Source organism: Dermochelys coriacea, chromosome 4 (assembly GCF_009764565.3).
Source record: "Dermochelys coriacea isolate rDerCor1 chromosome 4, rDerCor1.pri.v4, whole genome shotgun sequence".
Classification (NCBI taxonomy): domain Eukaryota; kingdom Metazoa; phylum Chordata; order Testudines; family Dermochelyidae; genus Dermochelys; species Dermochelys coriacea.
In genome coordinates, this window is record NC_050071.1 from 38,544,116 (window position 1) to 38,566,700 (window position 22,585).

General features: G+C 43.6%; 1 long non-coding RNA gene across 1 annotated transcript; it reads left to right on the forward strand.

The window, feature by feature from the left end:
- The first annotated feature begins 4,877 nt into the window (after positions 1-4,877).
- On the forward strand, positions 4,878-20,088 carry LOC122459843. Its single transcript, XR_006280797.1, has 3 exons — positions 4,878-4,888; positions 5,879-5,889; positions 19,911-20,088. It is a non-coding gene; the product is annotated as an uncharacterized LOC122459843 (long non-coding RNA).
- Positions 20,089-22,585: the final 2,497 nt, after the last annotated feature.

Consider the following 22,585-nt stretch of genomic DNA (forward strand, 5'->3'; position numbering starts at 1 on the left):
TTCTAATCTTTAATCATTCTTGTGGGTTTTCTCTGAATCTTCTTGAATTGTGGACACCAGAACTGGACACCATTTTCCAGCAATTGTCACACCAAGGCCAAAAACAGAGGTAAAGATATTCTCTCTACTCCTACTCAAATTATCCTATTTATGCATCCCAGGATTGCAGTAGCTTTCCTGTCCACAGTGTTCCACTGGGAGCTCATGGTCAACTGATTATCCACCCCAGCCCCCAAATCTTTTTCAGAGTCACTGCTTCCTAGAATAGAGTTTCCCACCATGTAAGTGTGCCCTACACTCTTTGATTCTAGTTGTACACATTTACACGTTAGCATATTAAAAACACATATTGTTTTCTGAGCCCTGTTTAACAAGTAATGCAGATTGCTCTGTATTAGTGACCTGTCCTCTTCATTATTTACCACTTCCACAGTTTGTGTCATCTACAAACAATATCAGTGATGATTTTATGTTAAATAGCATAGAGCCAAGAACTGTCCCTGCAGGATCCCAGTAGAACCACCCCTAATTGATTATGATTGCCATTTACAATTACATTTTGGGAACTAGTTATTAATCCATTTGTGCAATTTAATCTGCATTCAGCTTCACTCTTCTGAAATGAAACGTGGTGACAGCATCTGAGCAGGCGAGTTCTCTGCAGTGCAGCAGCTGGCTGAGTGAGCCACAGAACTCTAAGCCACCAGGAGCCCAGGATTCTGCAGACATAAATCTAGTCCCACAATGGAGTCAATGGAAGGAGGAATTCCAGCTATGCACAGGCCTGGCCATGCAGGAAGATGACCACAGCAGGAAAGTAAAACTATTATTTTACCTTACTGTGGAACAAGACAGACAGATCTGCAGCACACTGACACTCACTACTGCTTGAAGCCTCACAGTATTCCTAGGAGCTGTGGGGTCCTATTGTTTCCGCAAAGCAGAATCAAACTGTTGAGCAACACTGTTTTTTCACTATAGCCCAATCTGAAGGGAGGAAATGGATTTGTATGTTACTGCCTTATGCACAGCGACTGCTAAACGACTGTGTTGCATCCAACTGCTCCTTTGGAATTTTTATCCCCCTTCAGACAGGTTTATTTTAAAGGTGAATGGAAACTATTTTACAAGAAGTAAATGTAAGATCCCAAACTTCCCTGTGGGGCAGGGGATATAGATGCATTCCCTTAGTGAGATGCACTTACTGTGGGAGACAGCATGAACAGGTAAAGGAAAAGGGCACCACACTAGGACGGCACTGCAAGGAACGTAGCAAGGTGAACCATTTTAGCAGTTTGTACAAGAGCAGAGGAAGGTCCCAGAAAGATTCAATCAGACTTGTACAAGAGGGGGAGAACACATCAGACAGAAGTAATGACATCATGACTCTCTCCTTATGCTGGAGAGTGTATCAGAATCAGGCTGTCAGGACAGAACAACAAAGGGACAATACCAACCTCCATGCATGCAACAATGTTAATATACCTAGGCCATTTCAGCTGAATAGTGGGGACTTCTGCAGAGGGATTTCTCAGGGGAGCTGGACTCAAAGTTGTTTGTAGTGGTGGAAGGTAAGCATCATGGAAACTTGGCCATGTTTACACGTGCCGGGGATCGACGCTGCTGTGATTGATCCAGTGGGGGGGGGGGGTCGATTTGGCGAGTCTATCTAAATTTTTAGGGATCTAAATACATTTAACATTTTGGCCCATAACACATTAAAATCTGTGTAAATCAGTCAGTGTACTTCTTTTTCACCTTGGCTGATGCTACTAGATTTTTAGCGTTCTATGTAAATTTATGGCTTAAAAAAAAACAAATCAGAAATGTATCATTATAAAATGCTGCAATCACTTGAAATACATATCGAAATCTCCCTTCATATTCATTTTTAGATAGTCTTTTTCCATGTTTATGGTTGGGTTAAACCTCTTTGAAACAGGGATAGAACCACCGCCTTTCATTTAAAATAGTTGTAAGAAGCCATTAAGCTCTTATACATAACTAGATAACTGAAACAATAGGAACCTCCACCTCAAAACATGGGCACCTCACCTCCCAAAACAATGGCCCATGCAAGGCACATGTGGGTGAAGGGGTTTTGCTGGTTTTTGTCCTGTGAAGGTTTGTGTGTCTGAGAGAAATGTCAGGAAGACCAGAGAAGCTGAGAAAGAAGGCAGCATGGAAGCACCAGACAGCCTGAATAAGTGCTGGAGCACAGGCGCCAGCTTCTAAATTTCCCCAGGGATACTCACCCCCACTCAGCCCCAGGCCCCCTCCCTATTCTATCGCTTCCCCCAAGGCCTCACCCCCGCCCTGCCTCTTCCTGGCCCCACTCCACCCTCGACCCACCTCTTTTCGCCTCCTCCTGAGTGTGCCCCATCCCCACTCTCCCCTTCCCTCCCAGCATCTCCTGTACATTGCTGAACAGCTGTTCCGCAGCGTTCCGGAGGCGCTGGGAGGAGTTGATCAGCAGAGTCTGCCGGCATGCAGGAGTAGGGGAGGGACAGAATCTTGGCTGCCGGCAGGTGCTAGCCACTTGCTAATTTTTCTCAGAGTCAGCACTTATGTGCGGGAGCATGGCCCTGAGAAAAGCCTAGAGAAGCGTAAACCCTGGTCTACACTAGGTGTTGAGGTTGAATTTAGCAGCATTAAATCGATGTAACCCTGCACCTAACCACATGATGAAGCTCATTTTTTTTTTGACTTAAAGGGCTCTTAAAATCGATTTCCTTACTCCACCCACAACAAGGGGATTAGCGCTGAAATCGGTTTTGCTGGGTCGAATTTGGGGTACTGTGGATGCAATAAGATGGTATTGGCCTCCAGGAGCTATCCCAGAGTGCTCCGTTGTGACCGCTCTGGACAGCACTCTCAACTCAGATGCACTGACCAGGTAGACAGGAAAAGGTCTGCGAACTTTTGAATTTCAATTTCCTGTTTGGCCAGTGTGGCAAGCTGCAGGTGACCATGCACAGCTCATCAGCAGAGGTGACCATGATGGAGTCCCAGAATCGCAAAAGAGCTCCAGCATGGACCGAACGGGAGGTACGGGATCTGATTGCTGTATGGGGAGAGGAATCCATGCTATCAGAACTACGTTCCAGTTTTCAAAATGCCAGAACATTTGTGAAAATCTCCCAGGGCATGGACAGAGGCCTTAACAGGGACCCAAAGCACTGCCGTGTGAAACTTAAGGACCTGAGGCAAGCCTACCAGAAAACCAGAGAGGCAAACGGCCACTCCGGGTCAGAGCCCCAAACATGCCACTTCTATGGTGAGCGGCATGCCATTTTAGGAGGTTCAGCCACCACTACCCTAGCCGTGTTGTTTGACTCCTTCAATGGAGATGGAGGCAACATGGAAGCAGGTTTTGGGGATGTGGAAGATGATGATGATGAGGTTGTAGATAGCTCACAGCAAATAAGCGGAGAAACCGGTTTTCCCGACAGCCAGGAACTATTTCTCACCCTGGACTTGGAGCCAGTACCCCCCAAATCCACTCAAGGCTGCCTCCCGGACCCACCAGGTGGAGAAGGGACCTCTGGTGAGGGTACCTTTTAAAATACTATATAAGGTTTAAAAGCCAGCACGTTTAATGATTAATTTGCCCTGGCATTCGTGGCTCTCCTGGATATACTCCCAAAGCCTTTGCAAAAGGTTTCTGGGGAGGGCAGCCTTATTCCATCTACCATGGTAGGACACTTTACCACTCCAGGCCAGTAGCACGTACTCGGGAATCATTGTAGAACAAAGCATTGCAGTGTATGTTTGCTAGCGTTCAAACAACATCCATTCTTTATCTCTCTGTATTATCCTCAGGAGAGTGATAACATTCATGGTCACCTGGTTGAAATAGGGTGCTTTTCTTAAAGGGACATTCAGAGGTGCCCGTTCCTGCTGGGCTGTTAGCCTATGGCTGAACAGAAATGTTCCCTGCTTTTAGCCACGCGGTGGGGGGAGGCAAAATGTGACCTTGTAACGAAAGCAGATGTGCTATGTATATAATGTTAACAGCAAGGTTTACTGTGAAAGTGTACCCATTGTTCTATAAAATGTGTCTTTTCAAATACCATGGTTCCTTTTTTTTTTTCCTCCACCAGCTGCTTGTGTTTCAAAGATCACAGGATCTTCTCCTTCCCAGAGGCTAGTGAAGATTAGAAGGCGAAAATAAAAACCGCACTCGCGCTGAAATGTTCTCTGAGCTTATGCTGTCCACCCACACTGAGAGCACAGACGAATGCATGGAGGCAGACAATGTCAAAGTGCAGGAAAGCACAAAATGACTGGGAGGAGAGGTGGCGGGCTGAAGCGAGGGCTGAAGCTGAAAGGTGGTGGCAGTGTGGTGAGAGGAGGCAGGATTCAATGCTGAGGCTGCTGGAGGATCAAACTAATATGCTCCAGCATATGGCTGAGCTGCAGAAAAGGCAGCAGGAGCACAGACTGCCGCTACAGCCCCTGAGTAATCAACCACCCTCCTGCCCAAGTTCCAGAGCCTCCTCATTCAGACACCCAAGAACTTGGGGGGGGGGCATCCAGCCACCCAGCCACTCCACCCCAGAGGATTGCCCAAGTAACAGAAGACTGGCATTCAGTAAGTTTTAAAGTGCTGTGTGGCCTTGTCCTTCCCTCCTCCACCACCCCTCCTGGGCTACCTTGGTAATTATCCCCCATTTGTGTGATGAATTAATAAAGAATACATGAATGTGAAGCAACAGTGACTTTATTGCTTCTGCAAGCAGTGATCGAAGGGAGGTGGGGAGGGTGGTTAGCTTACAGGGAAGTAGAGTGAACCAACTGGCAGGGGGGTTTCATCAAGGAGAAACAAACAGAACTTTCACACTGTAGCCTGGCCAGTCATGAAACTGGTTTTCAAAGCTTCTCTGAGGTGCACCGTACACTCCTGTATCATAGAATCATAGAATCATAGAATATCAGGGTTGGAAGGGACCCCAGAAGGTCATCTAGTCCAACCCCCTGCTCAAAGCAGGACCAAGTCCCAGTTAAATCATCCCAGCCAGGGCTTTGTCAAGCCTGACCTTAAAAACCTCTAAGGAAGGAGATTCTACCACCTCCCTAGGTAACGCATTCCACTGTACTCTTCTAACCGCCCTGATGTCTGGCTGTGTGTAACCAGCAGCCAAGCGATTTGCCTCAACCTCCCACCCTGCCATAAACGTCTCCCTCTTACTCTCATAGATATTGTGGAGCACACAGCAAGCAGTAATAACAGTGGGAATAGTGGTTTTGCTGAGGTCTAACCGAGACAGTAAACTGTGCCAGAGCGCTTTTAAACATCCAAATGCATATTCTACCACCACTCTGCACTTGCTCAGCCTGTAGTTGAACAGCTCCTGACTACTCTCCAGGCTGCCTATGTATGGCTTCATGAGCCATGGCATTAAGGGGTAGGCTGGGTCCCCAAGGATAACTCTAGGCATTTCAACATCCCCAATGGTTATTTTCTGGCCTGGGAAGAAAGTCCCTTCCTGCAGCTGTTGAAACAGACCAGAGTTCCTGAAGATGCAAGCATCATGTACCTTTCCCAGCCATCCCACGTTGATGTTGGTGAAACGTCCCTTGTGATCCACCAGTGCTTGCAGCACTACCCCTTGCAGTTTATGTACTCGCTGGCTTGGTGCTCCAGTGCCAAGATAGGGATATGGGTTCCGTCTATGGCCCCACCACAGTAAAGGAATCCCATTGCAGCAAAGCCATCCACTATGACCTGCACATTTCCCAAGGTCACTACCCTTGATATCAGCAGCTCAGTGATTGCATTGGCTACTTGCATCACAGCAGCCCCCACAGTAGATTTGCCCACTCCAAATTGATTCCCAACTGACTGGTAGCTGTCTGGTGTTGCAAGCTTCCACAGGGCTATTGCCAGTGCTATCGCTTCTCAACTGTGAGGGCTGCTCTCATCTTGGTATTCTTGTGCCTCAGGGCAGGGGAAAGCAAGTCAAAGTTCCATGAAAGTGCCCTTACGCATGCAAAAGTTTCGCAGCCACTGGGAATCATCTCAGACCTGCAACACTATGCGGTCCCTCCACTCTGTGCTTGTTTCCCAAGCTCAGAATTGGCATTCCACCACATGAACCTGCCCCATTAGCACCATGATGCCCACACTGGCAGGGCCGTGCTTTGAGAGAAGTCTGTGTCCACATCCTCATCGCTCTCGTCACCGCGCTGATGTCGCCTACTCACCCAATTTTGCCAGGTTCTGATGCTGCATATACTGCTGGATAATGCGTGTGGTGTTTAATGTGCTCCTAATTGCTAAAGTGATCTGAACGGGCTCCATGCTTGCTGTGGTATGGCGTCTGCACAGGTAACTCAAGAAAAAAAGGCGCAAAACGATTGTCTGCCCTTGCTTTTATGGAGGGAGGGAGGAAACGGGGGCCTGACGATATGTACCCAGAACCACCCGCGACAATGTTTTAGCCCCATCAGGCACTGGGATTTCTACCCAGAATTCAAATGGGTGGTGCTACCCGCAGTGCAAAGCTCTGGAAGTCGACGGTTGCCTCGGTACTATGGACACAGTCCACCGACTACATGCACTTAGAGCATTTGTGTGGGGACATACACTCGACTGTGTAAAAACACTTTCTACAAAACCGACTTCTATAAATTCGACCTAATTTCGTAGTGTAGACGTAGACTAAGTGCTGCTTAAAAAGGGCTTGGGGATGTGAGCAAATAAACTGTCTCCTGCTGTTTGATTCCTCTTGTGTTCAGGGAAACAGCATCTTGTACATTTTTTGTAAATAAACAGGATTGCATCAGAGATACCCAACTCCATCATCAACTTCCCTAACAGAAACAACCTGCAAGACTCCAGTCTGGCCAAAGGAATGTCAGGAATGTTGTAAAGTAGCTCTGAAAATTAGCACAAAAATCCATTTGTCAACAAGTGACAGTGTGATGGTTCCTTCCCCACTCTGAACTCTAGGGTACAGATGTGGGGACCTGCATGAAAACCTCCTAAGCTTATTTTTACCAGCTTAGGTTAAGGTACAAACTATTTTACCCTTTGCCCTTGGACTTCCACTGCCACCACCAAACGTTTGACTGGGTTTACTGGGAAAAGTGTTGTTTGGAAACGTCTTTCCCCCCAAAATCCTCACCAAAACTTAGCATTCCCCTGCCTGGGGAAGGCTTGATAAAAATCCTCACCAATTTGCATAGGTGACCACAGACCCAAACCCTTGGATCTAAGAACAATGAAAAAGAGCACTCAATTTCTTACAAGAAGAATTTTAATATAAGGTAAAAAGAAACACCTCTGTAAAATCAGTATGGTAAATACCTTACAGGGTAATTAGATTCAAAACATAGAGAATCCCTCTAGGCAAAACCTTAAGTTACAAAAAGACACAAAGACAGGAATATCCATTCTATTCAGCACAGCTTAATTTTCTCAGCCATTTAAAGAAATCATAATCTAACACATATCTAGCTAGCTTACTTACTAAGTTCTAAGACTCCATTTCTGTTCTGTCCCTGGCAAAAGCATCACACAGACAGACACAGACCCTTTGTCCCCCCCCCCCCCCGCTTTGAAAGTATCTTGTCTCCTCATTGGTCATTGTAGTCAGGTGCCAGCAAGATTACCCTAGCTTCTTAACCTTTTACAGGTGAAAGGATTTTTCCTCTGGCCAGGTGTTAACCCTTCCCTTTATATTTATGGCAGACAGTGAATAAGTACAAGTCTGACTACAAAATTTAAGGAAGTAAGGGCACAATGTCTAAAGTGCTAGTAAAAAAAAAGACACTGCCTGTTGTATTTTAAAGATGAAAATTTATTTACACTTTCTGGAAATTTATAGTAGAAATATATAAGGAAAACACCAAAGAGCAGTTCTTCACACACAAGAATCTCTTTTGGACTAATTCACATCTTCCTTTACAAACACAGACTTCTGGACTTCACAGCTTTACCTCACTTCTTGGCATAAATTGAGATCAACCCAATCCAGTGGTGATTCTGTAATATTGAGAAGTGTAATATACTACACCCCTAAATGTCAACATGAATTCTGTTCCTGACCTTTGATTCAGGCACTTCATCCTGATCTACTTAATGTGCAAGGTGCCTTAAATCTCTCGTGAAAGCTTTTCCTAATATTAAATTAAGTGAAGATATCTCCAATGCTTAGCAGCTGATTTCCCCTAAAGATGAAAATCCAAAGTAAGCCAACTTAATTAAGAATTAATTCCATTTAAACCACAGCTTGAATTGTTCATTTCTACTTCAGTCCCTGATCAATTATTTGTGGCATGAAGTTATCTACCAGACATGGGTGCAAATTAATTAAGATGACAAAAAGTAATTTCACATACCTTGTCAGATTCCATCCTGTTTTTTTAATTTCTGTGTGTTAATAAAATGTGTTAGCCTCTTTATAAGGCTTTCTGTTATGACTTCTCTATTTCTTTACATAGACCAATATTACCAACTTCTTTATTATAACACCATCTATTTCTCACTACCTGGCTCCAAAGGATGAGGTTTTAAAGGACATCCTATGGAACTCCTCCCACAGGAGGCTGCTTAGCCAGCTGCTGAACAGGTGCAGAGAACCTTATAGAATTCAACATCACTGTAATAAATAAATAGATAAATAAGTCTCTGATCAAGCAATCTTATTGCTCTTGAACAAAAAGAAGGAACTTCAACCAACTACTGGTTATTTTCATTTTGGAAAACTAACACGGTGTTTTGGCAGCTAAATATACCAGGAAAGCTAGCAAATCATCTTGGAAAATATTCACCACAGAAGGCTCTGGAACTAAACTTCTAGTTCCACAAGTGGGAGTAGGGAAAGATCATAACAGTGATATGCTGCGAGTATTTTAACAAATGTTTTCCTCCTTAGCTTGTTACAAACCAATGTAATCTGATGCACGTACTTGTAGAGAAGAGGAGACAGAGTGTAGGGAATCAGATTTTTTTCCCCTCATAACCAAGGAAGAAGGCAATATTACTGGGCAAACAAACATATGAAGCTGCTCTTTTTACTGAAAGTGTTTTTTTCTGAAAAACATGCTGAAAATACTGACAATATGGCAGAGTGTTCAACGTATATAACTTAAAGAGAAGGAAAAGACTTTAGGGTGATCTGGGGCTTTTCTCCTCCAGCAATGTTTTTTAAAGTTTCTACCATCTGGCACAATCTGGTCCACTATAAAGGCAACAAAACTGCCCTTTTTTGGGGGGGGGGATATTTTTCTCTCTGTATATTATAATTTCCAGGATGATTTAACAGTCAACAGACTAGGCTCAACTCCATCACAGACAGGAAAAACCATCCCAAATTTCTCTTCAGCATGGTGACAGATTTTTAACAAGAGATCTATGGAAACCCAAAATGGATTTTTCCATTCTTGAGTGGCTCTCTGACAAACATATGCATCTAGTAACTAGTAATGAGAAACTACAGCACAGTCAAGATATTAGGGCATGACTCACAGGTTGAAGAAAAGGGCCACACTTTTCAAAAGCCAGAGCCTTAAGCTAGGCACCTAAATCCATATTTAGGCAGCTAAACATTACATTTTTAAAGGTGCCTACATTATTTAGTAGAACAAGTCCTATTGAAGTCAATGTGTGCTTGTAAATCACTTAAGCATTTTGGACAATCCAGTCATTAGATGCCTGAATATGGACTTAGGCCCTTAATTTTAGGCTCCTATTCTTGAACATTGTGTCTGTTATCTGTAATGTTTGCAGCTCATACCAATGCAGAGCTTATGTATACATTGAGTTTTTAAGGACAAGATCATCAGTTTGGAAGCCCTAGCAAGTTCAGCATTTAGACAGCCTAGCCATCAGTGCTATAGCGTAACCAGTGCTGGTGAGAATATTTTTCTAAAATTGCACAATGCAGACAAAGCCAAACATGGAAGGCTAGTTAGAGGAACTCGTGCTCACAAAACAAACAGGTAGTAAAAGTATCGATACAGATGGCCTTAAGTATTGTTTTGTTCTCATGATTAAAGTCATTTTCGTAGCTCAAATATTAGATTTTGATTAGATTGCTGTACATATCTATGTGGTATAGCAATAACACTACTTTAAAATAATACTGTTTGAGGAGACATCCAATGCAAAGAATCTCTTTACTGAATATGAAGGTTGACATCCTGGACTCCTATGGAAGTTTTGTCATGTTCTAAGGCCCCCCAAGACCCATGCATGCAGCCTTAATAGAGTCAAAGAGGCTCTGAAATGGTGCAAGGTCCTACCCATTCAAGATAAGGTCCTTGGTCCCCAAACCCACATGCAGCAATGAGGTACTCAATATCAGCAGGCTTCTTATTTTTGCCTGGCAGAGGGAAAAGTTGATTTGCTGAAAATACTTTATAAAATTCTTCAAAAGATGACACTTCTACTCACAGGAATTGGTTCTGTTGAAATAGTCAGTATTTGAGCTGCTTTATAATCTTAAAAATAACTGCCAAAAATATTGATAGTTATCTCCAAAGGACCAAAAAGAGGAAAGACAGGTAAGAAAATCTCTTCAGAAAGGCCTTCTCCTAATACCAGGACTTGAAAAATGTGCCTGATACATGCTAACACAAGGACTGAGCCTACTCTTCCCAAGGTGGAAAAATAACTGTACCACTCTACTCTTTTCCAACTCACACGTCTTCCTGTTCCTAGTCACATGATTTGATTCATATTTAGTTTCAGGGAATAAACTAATTGCCTAGGAAGGAATTCCCCTCTGTCCACTGTTGAGCACTGCACAAACAACTAGCTATGTTAATGGAATGATTGTTAGAAAACAAATTAAGAAATTAGAATGAAGTTGATATTTTTCACAAGTAATTCTTATCCATGTAAGAAGTCCCATTGTCACATGATTAGTCCTTGAAAAGTCCCATTAAATCTATAAGGTTTATTGTGTGAGTAAGGATTACTTACACGGGCAAAGGCTGAAGGGCTGGTTCCTGAGTAGTTAATTTTAACAAAATTAACATTAATGTAAGAATTTCAGGATGCATATATATGCATTAGCTTATGAGAACTCAGCATAACAAATGTTCTTATATTTTCACTGCAATTTTTTTTAAATCTAATAGGCATGCTTCAATGATGATATTACCTCTAGACTCTATGCAATCTTTATCTTGAATGAAGATCAACCCGAGTACAATGTTTATCTATTTATGCTCAACATTTTTAGTTTATGTAATTTGTTAAATGCATGTCACATTATATGGATGGTTCCAATCTTGCTTTTATTGAAGTCAGAGGAAAAAATAACCATTTATTTCAATGGGACTTAAAATTGCACAGATTAATTTATTCTGATGATAGTAAGTATGCAGAATATTGAACATTACAATTTATCAGAAACTTAACTGCATGTACATAAAGAGAAAGTAAGCAACGATTTATGGCTACTTAAATTCTAGATACAGCTAGGAAAGCAAGGGCCAGATCCTCAGCTGATCTTAATAGACAAATATGCAGCTGAGGATCTGTGCCTTCAGCATTACTGTTATAGGTAGTCATTGTGTGTATAGTTCACAATCACTAACACAATTTATATTTTTGCTTGGCACTATAATTTTTGCACTAAAATGGAATTACCCTTTAAGCCATGGCAATTAAGGTTATACTCTTTAATAAAGTTCTCTCTCTTACCATCACATCCTTGACATACATCCTCCTTCCCAAAAATGTCGTCATCTATGTTCACAAGAATGTACCTATCCAAGGACAATGTGAGCTTTTTCCCTGACAGGAAGGGGATGGTATCTATAAAGATTAGTTTGTGCAGGCAAAAATTCAAGTTGTTGCCAAATACAATTACTGAATCCCATCATGAAATCCCAAATCTCAAACAGTAGCATGTAAAATAACTCCAGAAATACCTTGTGGGACTTGTCCCAGTGATTTTATTTGAGCTAATATGATTAAATTAATGTGAAATGGTTAATCTGGAAAATTGTCCAGTCTTTTCCAGCCAGTGCCCCATTACAATTTCTGAAGCTTTGATAATGTGAAGTAAAGGAGAATGGTGGTTTACACAATAGTTCTTAAGGCTTAAGTTGTTATACAGGTGCAATGGAAAGCCTTTTACTTGTGCACTGAGCAAACTGTCCTCATTGGCTTTATGAAAACCAGGCATGCCAACACTATAATCCACACACTATCTGTCCAAAATGTTTCAGTGCCATAGATCAATATTTACATATTTTAAAATATTTTCCGTAAGTAGTGCATATTTCCCCCTTCCTTTACAGATAAGGCTTGGAATGTTACCTTTGCCAGTTGCAGTCTCCATGTTATACTGAAATCTATTGGATTCTAGGATTGCAATAATGTCCTGTCCCAGCTGTGAATACTGGTTGTCCACCAACACCAGGACCACAGGATCAGTTCTAGATCCACCAATGGGTTGATCTCTTTTCATTTCAGGTAGACGGTACAATAAAAATCTTGATATCTCCACATTCCATTTTTGGGACAGTCTTAGAAACTTCTATTTCTTGCTTGTATCCATTGCACAAATACTAAACAGAAACAACAATGCTTGCCCTACAAAATAAGGTCAAAAGACCAGTCAGTCTTCAAACATGTCTAGCACAGTGATTTCAAACCTGTGATATGTGGACCCCTACAGTCTGCAGACTATGCCTAATATTTCCAAAGGGGTCCACACCTCCATTCAAAATTTTGTAGGGGTCTGTAAATGAAAAAAAGTTTGAAAACCACTGGTTTAGGAAATCTGAACAGAGATTTCATGGTTTAGGACTTTCACCTGCCTATCTTGATAATTAACTGTTTTTTGAGGGAGGAAGGACATGTTTTGAAACCAATCCTTAACAGCTCATGTAACCATTACAGTAAGTAACTGATTTTTTTAAAGTGAATTTGATATATTATCCATAAGTCCCCATTTTCAGTTCGCATATGCTAACTATGCATGTCATAGTACAATCTCTAAGCTTGCTATATGATATTGTGATCAGTCTCTCCATTACATATCAGGTAGAAATTAAACTTAGAAGAATTATCCAGATTTCCAATGGCAATATCTGAAAAGAAAAACACAACTGTATTCATGTTGCAAATAGATTAAAATAACCAATAAAAATGTAAAGTCTGCTCTCATACTGAAAATTAAGAGTAATTGCTAAAGGTATAAAATAGTGAGCTATAATGAGACCAAAAAAAATTACAAGCAGTTTGAAGTTTCATTACTGAATAGGAGTATACAAAAGACACTGTAGCAAAACTGCGGCCATCTAAGTCTTAATGGGATGTCACCATTCAGCATACTAAACCCTGATCCAAAAAAAATCTGCTGACGTTAATCTGACCCTTTCTATTGACTTCAGTCAGGCCCTATGGCCATTTGGAACTTCGTGGCAGTAGCACTAATAAAACCCTGGTTCCTCTGCTCCAGGAGCATAATGGTGGTACAGGGGAAATCTCCATTAGCTGTTGGCATTAGAGACCCATGACTAAAAGTTTAGTAGTTTTGAATCCATCCAACAGAAAGGAGTGGTACATAGACATTTACACTAACCTACAGCAGGTTTAAAAATGGTGAAAAACTTATGAAACATTTGAATTTAAAATAAAAGTGGTCAGCTCTGTACACAGGTCAAAAAATGGAAGAAATTTTTAACTACTCCCCACCCCAAAACCATACAAAAATTGTTGGCATTTGAAAAATTCAAACCATGTTTGACCTGCCCTATGCTAATCAGCTCAAAGATCCAAGGACTTCTGTTTGGGCTGGGATCCTCTCTTCCTTTTTTATACAGGGGCTACCACAATAGAAATAATAAAGTAGTTGATTTGTTAATACAATCCCACTAAAATATACAAGGTGTATCTTTGGGACTGCTTTGTAAATGAATAAGGATATTGCATGCATCTAATGAAGCTCAAACACATGCACATCCTTAAACGCCTTCCAAAGAAGCAATCCATTAGCTGGAACAAGCAGGGACCATACTAGGACTTTTCTTCTCGGGTCTATTTTCATCTGCTTGAAGATTCCCTAAAGTTTCCTGAATTAACCTAAAGCCTTAGAGTTTGTGGGTCTTCACACAGTCCATCACCCTTCAGCTGTTTCATGCCCTTCATGCTCATGCCCCTCCAGGTGCATCTGGATATAATCAGTTGTACAGCACCTGGTCATTGCTCTCTGCACAGTCCAACAGCCACAGGCACCCGTCCTACAACAGCAAGCTTCCCAATACTGAGGAGTTCAGAGATCGACCTGCAGGCATGGCTGAGCCCAAGCCCCCAACCCTCTTCCAGCCTTGTGTCTGGAGTGATGGAACCTGCATGAAAAGGGATAGCACAGAGATGCAATTTAAACTCCAATGTTACCCTTAACTCTGCTTAGCCTCTTCCTCCTCCAGCAGGTACAGAGCTCAAACACCCTGGGCATCGTAGGGAGAGACCCTGTGGAAAATTTCCGACTCTCTCCTGGCTCCCTCCAGATCCTTGGGCTCTTACTGTTCCCAAGAGTCTAGTTGCTTTTCAAAAGTTTCCATAATCTGCGGATTTTACTGATGCTTCCCTGCCACCATGAAACGTAGCAGCCCTTGCATCCCTTAGTTCACACCGCGGTATACCGTGGACATCATGTCCTCCTCCGCAGCATTGGTCCTATACGGCAGCACCATGTCCCTAACTTCATCTCCCCATTCACAGACAATTTTACACTTCAGAAAAGTAACATGACCCCCCAAAAGTGCTAGAGCAGAGTATGAATCTCCGAGGCAAACTGTTTCTTAGACAGTGAAACTAAGAAGAAAAAATAACCCTTCAACAGAAAGCAAAAAACTCTAGGCAAGTCTTCATGTCACCAGCTGGACAGGAACTGCTCCCCTCTGCAGTCTCCCTAATTTTTGTACCAGGAAAAAAAAAAGAGAGAGAGAGAGACTTTTGCATGCAGCAGCTATGATAACTTCACCCTTCCTAGAATAAACCCTTTCTTCATGGAGCCCACTTAAAAGAGTCAGCCAGCTTGAATGATTCAGTTTTCTATTCAATATAATTTGCAATGCATCTCACCCTGACCCAACAATTACACCAGGACACATTGACGGGGAGAAAAACTATTTCTCTGCTCTAAAACCCTACAGCAGCTGCTCGATACAGTGCCCTCCCCCTCCTTCAGACTGTTCTCTCTCTCAGCATGTCTGTTTTGGGCAGAGACAATTCATGCAACTTTTGAAAGTGCTGAAAAACACCAACTGAAAAGAAAGCAGGACCAACCTTTTTAAAAGAAAATAAAAAGAGTACACATGTTGGCACATGCACCCACACATACATAATTATTCACAGCCTTTAGACAGATCCATCAGACTGGAAGGGTAGTTCCTTGTTATTTATTTGAGCCCTGGGAATGACAGAATGTAGACTACCATGTGGAGACATTGGCCATAGTCTGATACCATTTATAGCAGTGTAAATCTGGACTAACTTCATCAAATTGAATTGAGTTATATCTGTGGTGCAAGGGACAGCAAAATTTGGCCTATGAGAATGTTACATATGAATATATTTTCTTGGAAGGAAATTCAGAGATCATACATTCTTCTCACACCCATGTGATTGATTAGGTCCTTCCCAAGGATCTTCTGGATCTGTCATGGTGCTGGTTGCACCATTTGCTTTCAGATTTACACAGCTTCTTAGCAGAAACCAATAAATGTCACTTGCTGCTACCAAGACAGACAGCTGAAGATGGGGAATAATGGGGAGCCTTCAATCTGAAAGAGTAAGTAGTGATTCAAGATTGATGTGTAACTAAATAAGATAGGGCCTGCAATTAATCTAATGCTTTTCCAAACAATGCAGGCTTTTTCTTTGTTTCTGTGCTACTCGTGAATATGTAAATACTTTAAAATTATACATCTTTTTCTTTACATTACAGGTAAAACAGCAACAAAATGGGACATATATTTGTAAGGAAAAATACAAATGGAGCATTAAATCTTTGGCACTATTAGCTGCAGGTCTACTGTTTTACTGGATGTTATTTGTAGATACCCCAACACAGATTTTAGCCCACCCCCCCCCCCACAAAAAAAGCAAACCACACACCACCACACACAAAGTCTAGCATGCATAAATTTCGTCACTAGTTATGTTTGAACAGAACCTGCCTCACATAGTTGTCAGTTTTTTGACCTGATGGCTGGACTTGAGTAGTAAGGTGTTTTGTTTTTTGTTTTTTTAAAAAAGTATAATGCATGCTTGTTACGGGGCAGAGTGCTTGAGAGTATGATGATGGAAAGAGTTGGCAACAAAAGTACCTTAGCCACAAGCATGACAGTACACAGGAGTAAAAGGCAGAATTTAAATCAGAAAGGAAACTCTAGACGCTGGAAAAGTGCTCATTGTATTATATCAAAAAATTTATTGGGAACACTGTGATTCATTAACCTTATGAAAGACACAAATCTATTGGAAGGGCAAGGGATTAATCCAAAACACAGATATACAATGGGAGAGTGGATAACAAAATGCAGTAATGCCGATACAGACTTAGGGGTGATACTGGACAAGTAATGAGATAGGGAAGAAGGCAGAGCAACAATTGTGGTAGCTCCTAGATTATATTTCTTCAAAGCAACTTTAGACCTGGAAATATTACTGAGAATGCTCTGGTCTGACTCATCAATGATCTCCTCCTGCCCCTGGACCAGAATCAGGATCCCATGGTCTCTGCATCAAGCTGGACCTAAGTTTTGCACCAAGACTTAACTTTCTGCAGTAGTTTCAGATTTTTTTAAACGTTTCCATTAAATTAAAGATGACTATGAATAATATAGGATAGTATTTTTTGTACTATTCAAATTGGATTAAATAGTTTGTTACTCCTTGTCATAAATATAAAGGGAAGAGTAAACACCTTTAAAATCCTCCTGGCCAGAGGAAAAACCCTTTCAGCTGTAAAGGGTTAAGAAGCTAGGACAACCTTGCTGGCACCTGACCAAAATGACCAATGAGGAGACAAGATGCTTTCAAAAGCTGGAGGGAGGGAGGAAAAAAAAGTCTCTCTCTGTCTGTGAGTGTGATGCATTTGCCGGGAACAGAAAGGAACGGAGTCTTAGAACTTAGTAAGTAATCTAGCTAGATATGCATTAGATTCAGATTTCTTTAAATGGCTGAGAAAATAAGCTGTGCTGAATGGAATGGATATTCCTGTTTCTGTGTCTTTTTGTAAATTAAGGTTTTGCCTAGAGGGATTCTCTATGTTTTGAATCTAATTACCCTGTAAGGTATTACCATCCTGATTTTACAGAGGTGATTCTTGTACTTTTCTTCTATTAAAATTCTTCTAAGAACATGATTACTTTTTTCATTGTTCTTAAGATCCAAGGGTTTGGGTCTGTGTTCACCTATGTAAATTGGTGAGGATTTTTATCAAGCCTTCCCCAGGAAAGGGGGTGTAGGGTTTGGGGAGGATTTTTGGGGGGGAAGAAGTTTCCAAGTGGACTCTTCCCCGATTATATATCTGTTAGACGCTTGTGGTGGCAGCAATAAAGTCCAAGGGAAAAAGGAAAATAGTTTGTACCTTGGGGAAGTTTTAACCTAAACTGGTAAAAATAAGCTTAGGAGATTTTCATGCAGGTCCCCACATCTGTACCCCAGAGTTCAGAGTGGGGAAGGAACCTTCACACTCCTAAATTTGTAATTTTTCAACGTGCTGCAGTGATTAGTATTGAATTTTAAATAAATTATATAAATTATTGAGGGAAGCAGGAGGATTTGACATCTGGAGATGAGACAGTTGGGCATTTTGGAAAGTATGAGAGGCTGTTTGCATCTGTGGAACATATACCTTAATTGGATATTAAAATGACAGCACTGAAATAGTTAATGCAACAATGGCATTTGCATCTTTAAGTCTCAGAGCCAATACCACATAAGTAAGACATTTCACAGCTCTCAGAGCTATTGTTTCAGGTTCTAAGACAGACATCATTGCACTGGTTTATACTCAGTTTATTCATAAACTTGGATTCTAGGACACCGTTCTGGAAAAAGGTAGATACTTCAGTAAATTCTACAACCATAGAATGGCAGCATAGGTGGGCCCTTCATCACTCCTTGTTGATTGTAGACTACAGTTGTTTTTGACCTAAGTACAGAGATTAGTAGAGGTACAAGGACACACCCTTCATTGTTCAATTTTCCTCTCAGCAGGGCCGGCTGTAGGATTTTTGCCACCCTAAGCAAAACAATTTTTGGTCATCCATTTTTTTTTGTGGGCCCTGCCCCAACTCCGCCTCCTCCCCCAGGCATGCTGCATTTCCTGTCCCTCATTGCTTCCTGTGGCCCCCCCCGCAACTTCCCACCTTAACTCCGCCTGTGCCTCTGAACACGCTGCTGCTCCGCTTCTCCCCCCCTCCCCAGGCAAGGGAGAAGGAGTGTGTTCAGGGAAGCAGGCAGAGCGGAGGCGAGCTGGAGCAGTGGGGGCACATTTCTAGGGGCAGCATGGCCGGCGCCAGAATGCCGCCCCTAGAAATGTGCTGCCCCAGGGTGGGGGGGAGTGCAGGAAGCAATGGGGAGGGAACAAAAATAAAAACTGCTCTCCACCCCAGCTCGCCTCTGCTCCACCACCACCTCCCCGAGTGCACCGCCGTTCGGCTTCTTCTCCCTCCCAGACTTGCCACACCAAACAGCTGGGAGAGCGGGGGGAGAAGCCGAGTGGCGGCAAGCTGGAGCGGCAGGGGCGAATGCCACCCCTAGAAATGTGCTGCCCCAAGCACCTGCTTGTTTTGCTGCTGCCTAGAGCTGGCCCTGCAAGTTTCTGCACAGTAAAGCAGTTTTCTGTTCTATAACTCCTGAGGCGTACACACTACCAAGCCACTTAGTGTGCAGAAACTGCACAGTTGTAGCGCTTTAAAAAAAAAAAAAAAAAAAAAAACCAAAACACCACACACCCTGATGAGAGGCATAGCCTAGAGCTTTCTGAACCTGGGCTACAGCGCCACGGTGCCAGAGTAGACAACGTGGCGATTACAATGCTGCGATTGGCCACCGGGAGGCATCCCACAATGCCTGTTCTCACCTCTCTGGTCACCGGTTTGAAATCTACTGCCCTGCCCTCAGGTGACCAACTGTAATCCCCACCCCATACATTCCTTTGCAAATTTGAAAGTCCCCTTCCTGTTTGCTCAGTGATGCGTGCAGTGGTTTCAGCACATCTTTCCAAGTGTCCATGCCTGCTTCATGCAGCAGGCGATCCCCTGATTGGAGCAATGCCGAGCTGCTGGACCTCATCAGTATTTGGGGAGAAGAGGCTGTCCAGTCCCTGCTGCACTCCAGCCACAGAACTTATCATACCTACGGACAGATTTCATGATGCATGATAGAAAGGGGCCAATGACCGGGACACATTGCAGTTTAAGATAAAAGTGAAGGAGCTGTGGAATGCCTACCACAAGGTGTGGGAGGCAAACCGCTGCTCTGGTGCTGCATCCATGAGCCGCTGGTTCTACAAGGAGCTGGCCGCAATACTCGGTGGCAACCCCACCTCCACTGCAAAGGCCCCTGTGGATACTCATTGGTTCGTGTGCCAGTCGAGAATGGACCGAGCCAGGAGGTGGAAATCTTGGACTAAGAGGGAGAGGGGGGACAGGGACCCAAAGGATAACTTGGAGGCCAGAGATGCATAAAATCAAGAGCTCTTTTCTACACCAGAGGAGCCTAGTCAGTCACAGTAGTTGGATCTTAGCGAAGCGCAAACAGGAAAGGCGGCCCTTGGTAGCGAATCTGATTTGGGGAATTACTGAAGCAATTTGTTAGGGGCAGGAGGGTTGCAGAAAACAGGATTATTGCCCACCACATGCCTAATTGGATCAGCAGAACAGGCTGTTGATAGACTCCCTCACTTCATGGGAATCTCCCTCAGAGATCTCCAGGAAACTCTCATGGAGATACTGGGCAATCTGCTGCTGCAGGGTCCTCAGCAGAGCTGCTTTGTTTCTTGTCCAATTAACGGTAACTTTCCTGCACTGCTGTGCCATCACGGGGGGTTGGGGTGGACCATTGCTGCACACAGGTGAACCGCATAGGGGCTGGGACAGAAGCCGCAGGCTTGGAGAAGACCCTCCCTTGATTCCCTGCTCACCCTCAGCAGTGAGATATTTTCCATAATGATCACCTCCTGTGGAGAGTGTGAGGACAGAAATGATCATCAGGCCCCCACTACAGTACTGGCTCTTCCCAAGAGCTGTGTGCCCAGTGTACAGCAGGGTCCAGGAAGAGTGATTCACCCTGCCTCTGCGGCTACTCACCATTTTGGGGGCATCATGGCTCATGTGTGCTTACCTGGGGCCAGCTAGGTGTGCGAGTACTGGCTATGTTTTAAAGCACTGATACAGTGTGGTCTGTGTTTCAAACACTACTGCTTCTGTAAAGTGTTGCGTTTAAACTTCACAGCGCTGACCTTGGGAGCCCAGCCTCCCCTTTTGTTATCAGAGGTGGAAAGGCTGTGCAAAATAAGAAAGCGGCCACAAAGAACTAAGGAGGACTTTCTCCCTGAGGTTATGATGCACTCTGCCGCTGAGAAATAGGAATTGAAGGAGTGGTGAGACAGCGAGAAGAGGGACTGAAAGGAGAACATGGCACGCCAGAAAGAAGCCATGTAGTGGCTCTTAAACGTTATGGAGAGCCAAGCTGACACACTCCAGGCAATACTAGTTCTTCAAACTGAGCAGCTCCACACCTGCCCTCCCTTGCAGCGGCTGTCACAAAACTCTTTCCTATATGCCCCCACTCACCTCCCCACAACCCTCTGATTAACCTCCTGGCTCCAGTCTACCTGCAGCATTCCACTCCTCCCTCCTCACAATGCAGCACTGTGGACTCCCACTACGTACTGCACACTACACCCATTCCTCAGCAGTTTTCCCCTGCTGAAGTACAGAACCTACTGCACTGTACTCCAAAGGAGAAGGTTGGGTATGATCCCTGGACATATGCAAATCTGTAGCCATCCCAGGACCCCTCCTCCTCCTCCTCCTCCTCCTCAGGCCTTCCCTTTCCCTATACCCCATCCTCCTCCCTGCTGATGATTTTTCTCATTTGACTCTCTCCTCAGATTGCTTAACAAACAATTCTTTTATTAAAAAACAATCTTTATTCTACTAAGTGAAAGCAAAAAGAGCACTGCAAAGCAATATACAATTATGTTAAGGCCCCTTCTTGCATCATGTGTACCAATCACCTCCTAGCATTACAAGCACTGAAATCCCAAGCATAGCAACAAATATTAGTGGCTTTCAGCTTCAAATTGCTGCCTCAAGGCATCCCTGATCCTCATGGCCCCATGCTGTGCCCTCTAATAACCCTGGTCTCTGACTGTTCAAACACAGCCTCCAGGAACTGAGCCTCTGTGGTCCAGCCCTCAGTGAAGCTTTCACCCCTCCCTTCACAAATATTATGGAGCATACAGCATTTGGCTATAAGCATAGGAATTGTCATCAGCCATGTCCAGCTTCCCATACAGGCATTGCCAGCAGGTTTTTAAACAGCCAAATGCACACTCACTGGTCATTCTGCACTTGCTCAGCTTGTTATTGAACCACTCCTTGCTGCTGTCAAGTTGCCCCATGTACGGCTTCATAAGGCTGCAAGGCTTCATTCAGGGGTAGGCAGGGTTTCCCCAAGATCACAGTGGGGATTTTGACTTCCCCTACGGTGATCTTCTGGTCTGGGAAGAAAAGTCCCTGCTTGCGGCTTCTTGAACAGGCCAGTGTTCTGAAAGATGCGTGCGTCATGCACCTTTCCGGATCAGTCTGCATTAAATGTCTGTGAAATGCCCACAGTGATCCACAAGCACCTGGAAAAAACATTGAGAAATACTCCTTGCAATTAATGTACTCTGTGGCTCGATGGTCTGGTGCCAGAATTGGAATGTGCGTGCCATCTATTGCCCCTCTGCAGTTAGGGAAGCCCATTTATGCAAAGCCATCTACGATATCATGCACATTGCCCAGAATCACGGTCTTTTGGAGCAAGATGTGATTAATGGCCCTGCACACTTCCATCAACACGACTCCAACGGTTGACTTTCCCACTCTGAACTGGTTAGTGACCGATCAGTAGCAGTCTGGAATAGCCAGCTTCCACAGTGCAATCGCCATGCGCTTCGCCAGCAACAGGAAAGCTCTCATTGTCGTGCCCTTCCACTGCAGGGCTGGAGTGAGCGCATCACACAGTCCTATGAATGTGGCTTTCCTCATGTGAAAGTTTTGCAGCCACCACTCATCATTCCAGATGTGCATGACAATGTGATCCCGTCACTCAGTGCCTGTTTCCTGAGCCCAAAAGTGGCATTCCACTATGGTCAGCACTTCCGTGAATGCCACAAGCAATCTCGTGTCATAGTTACTTCATGTGGCGAGATCAATGTCATACTCCTTTTGCCTTTGCAGTTTAAGGAACACCACCACTGCCACTCGTGGTAGTGACGTATTTGTCAGAGCGAGAAACATACTGGTCAGCAGTTCGGGATCCACTCTTGCAGCCTGAAAGAGGCAGGGCACGGAGTACACAAACCATTGAAAGATGGCACCAAATGTG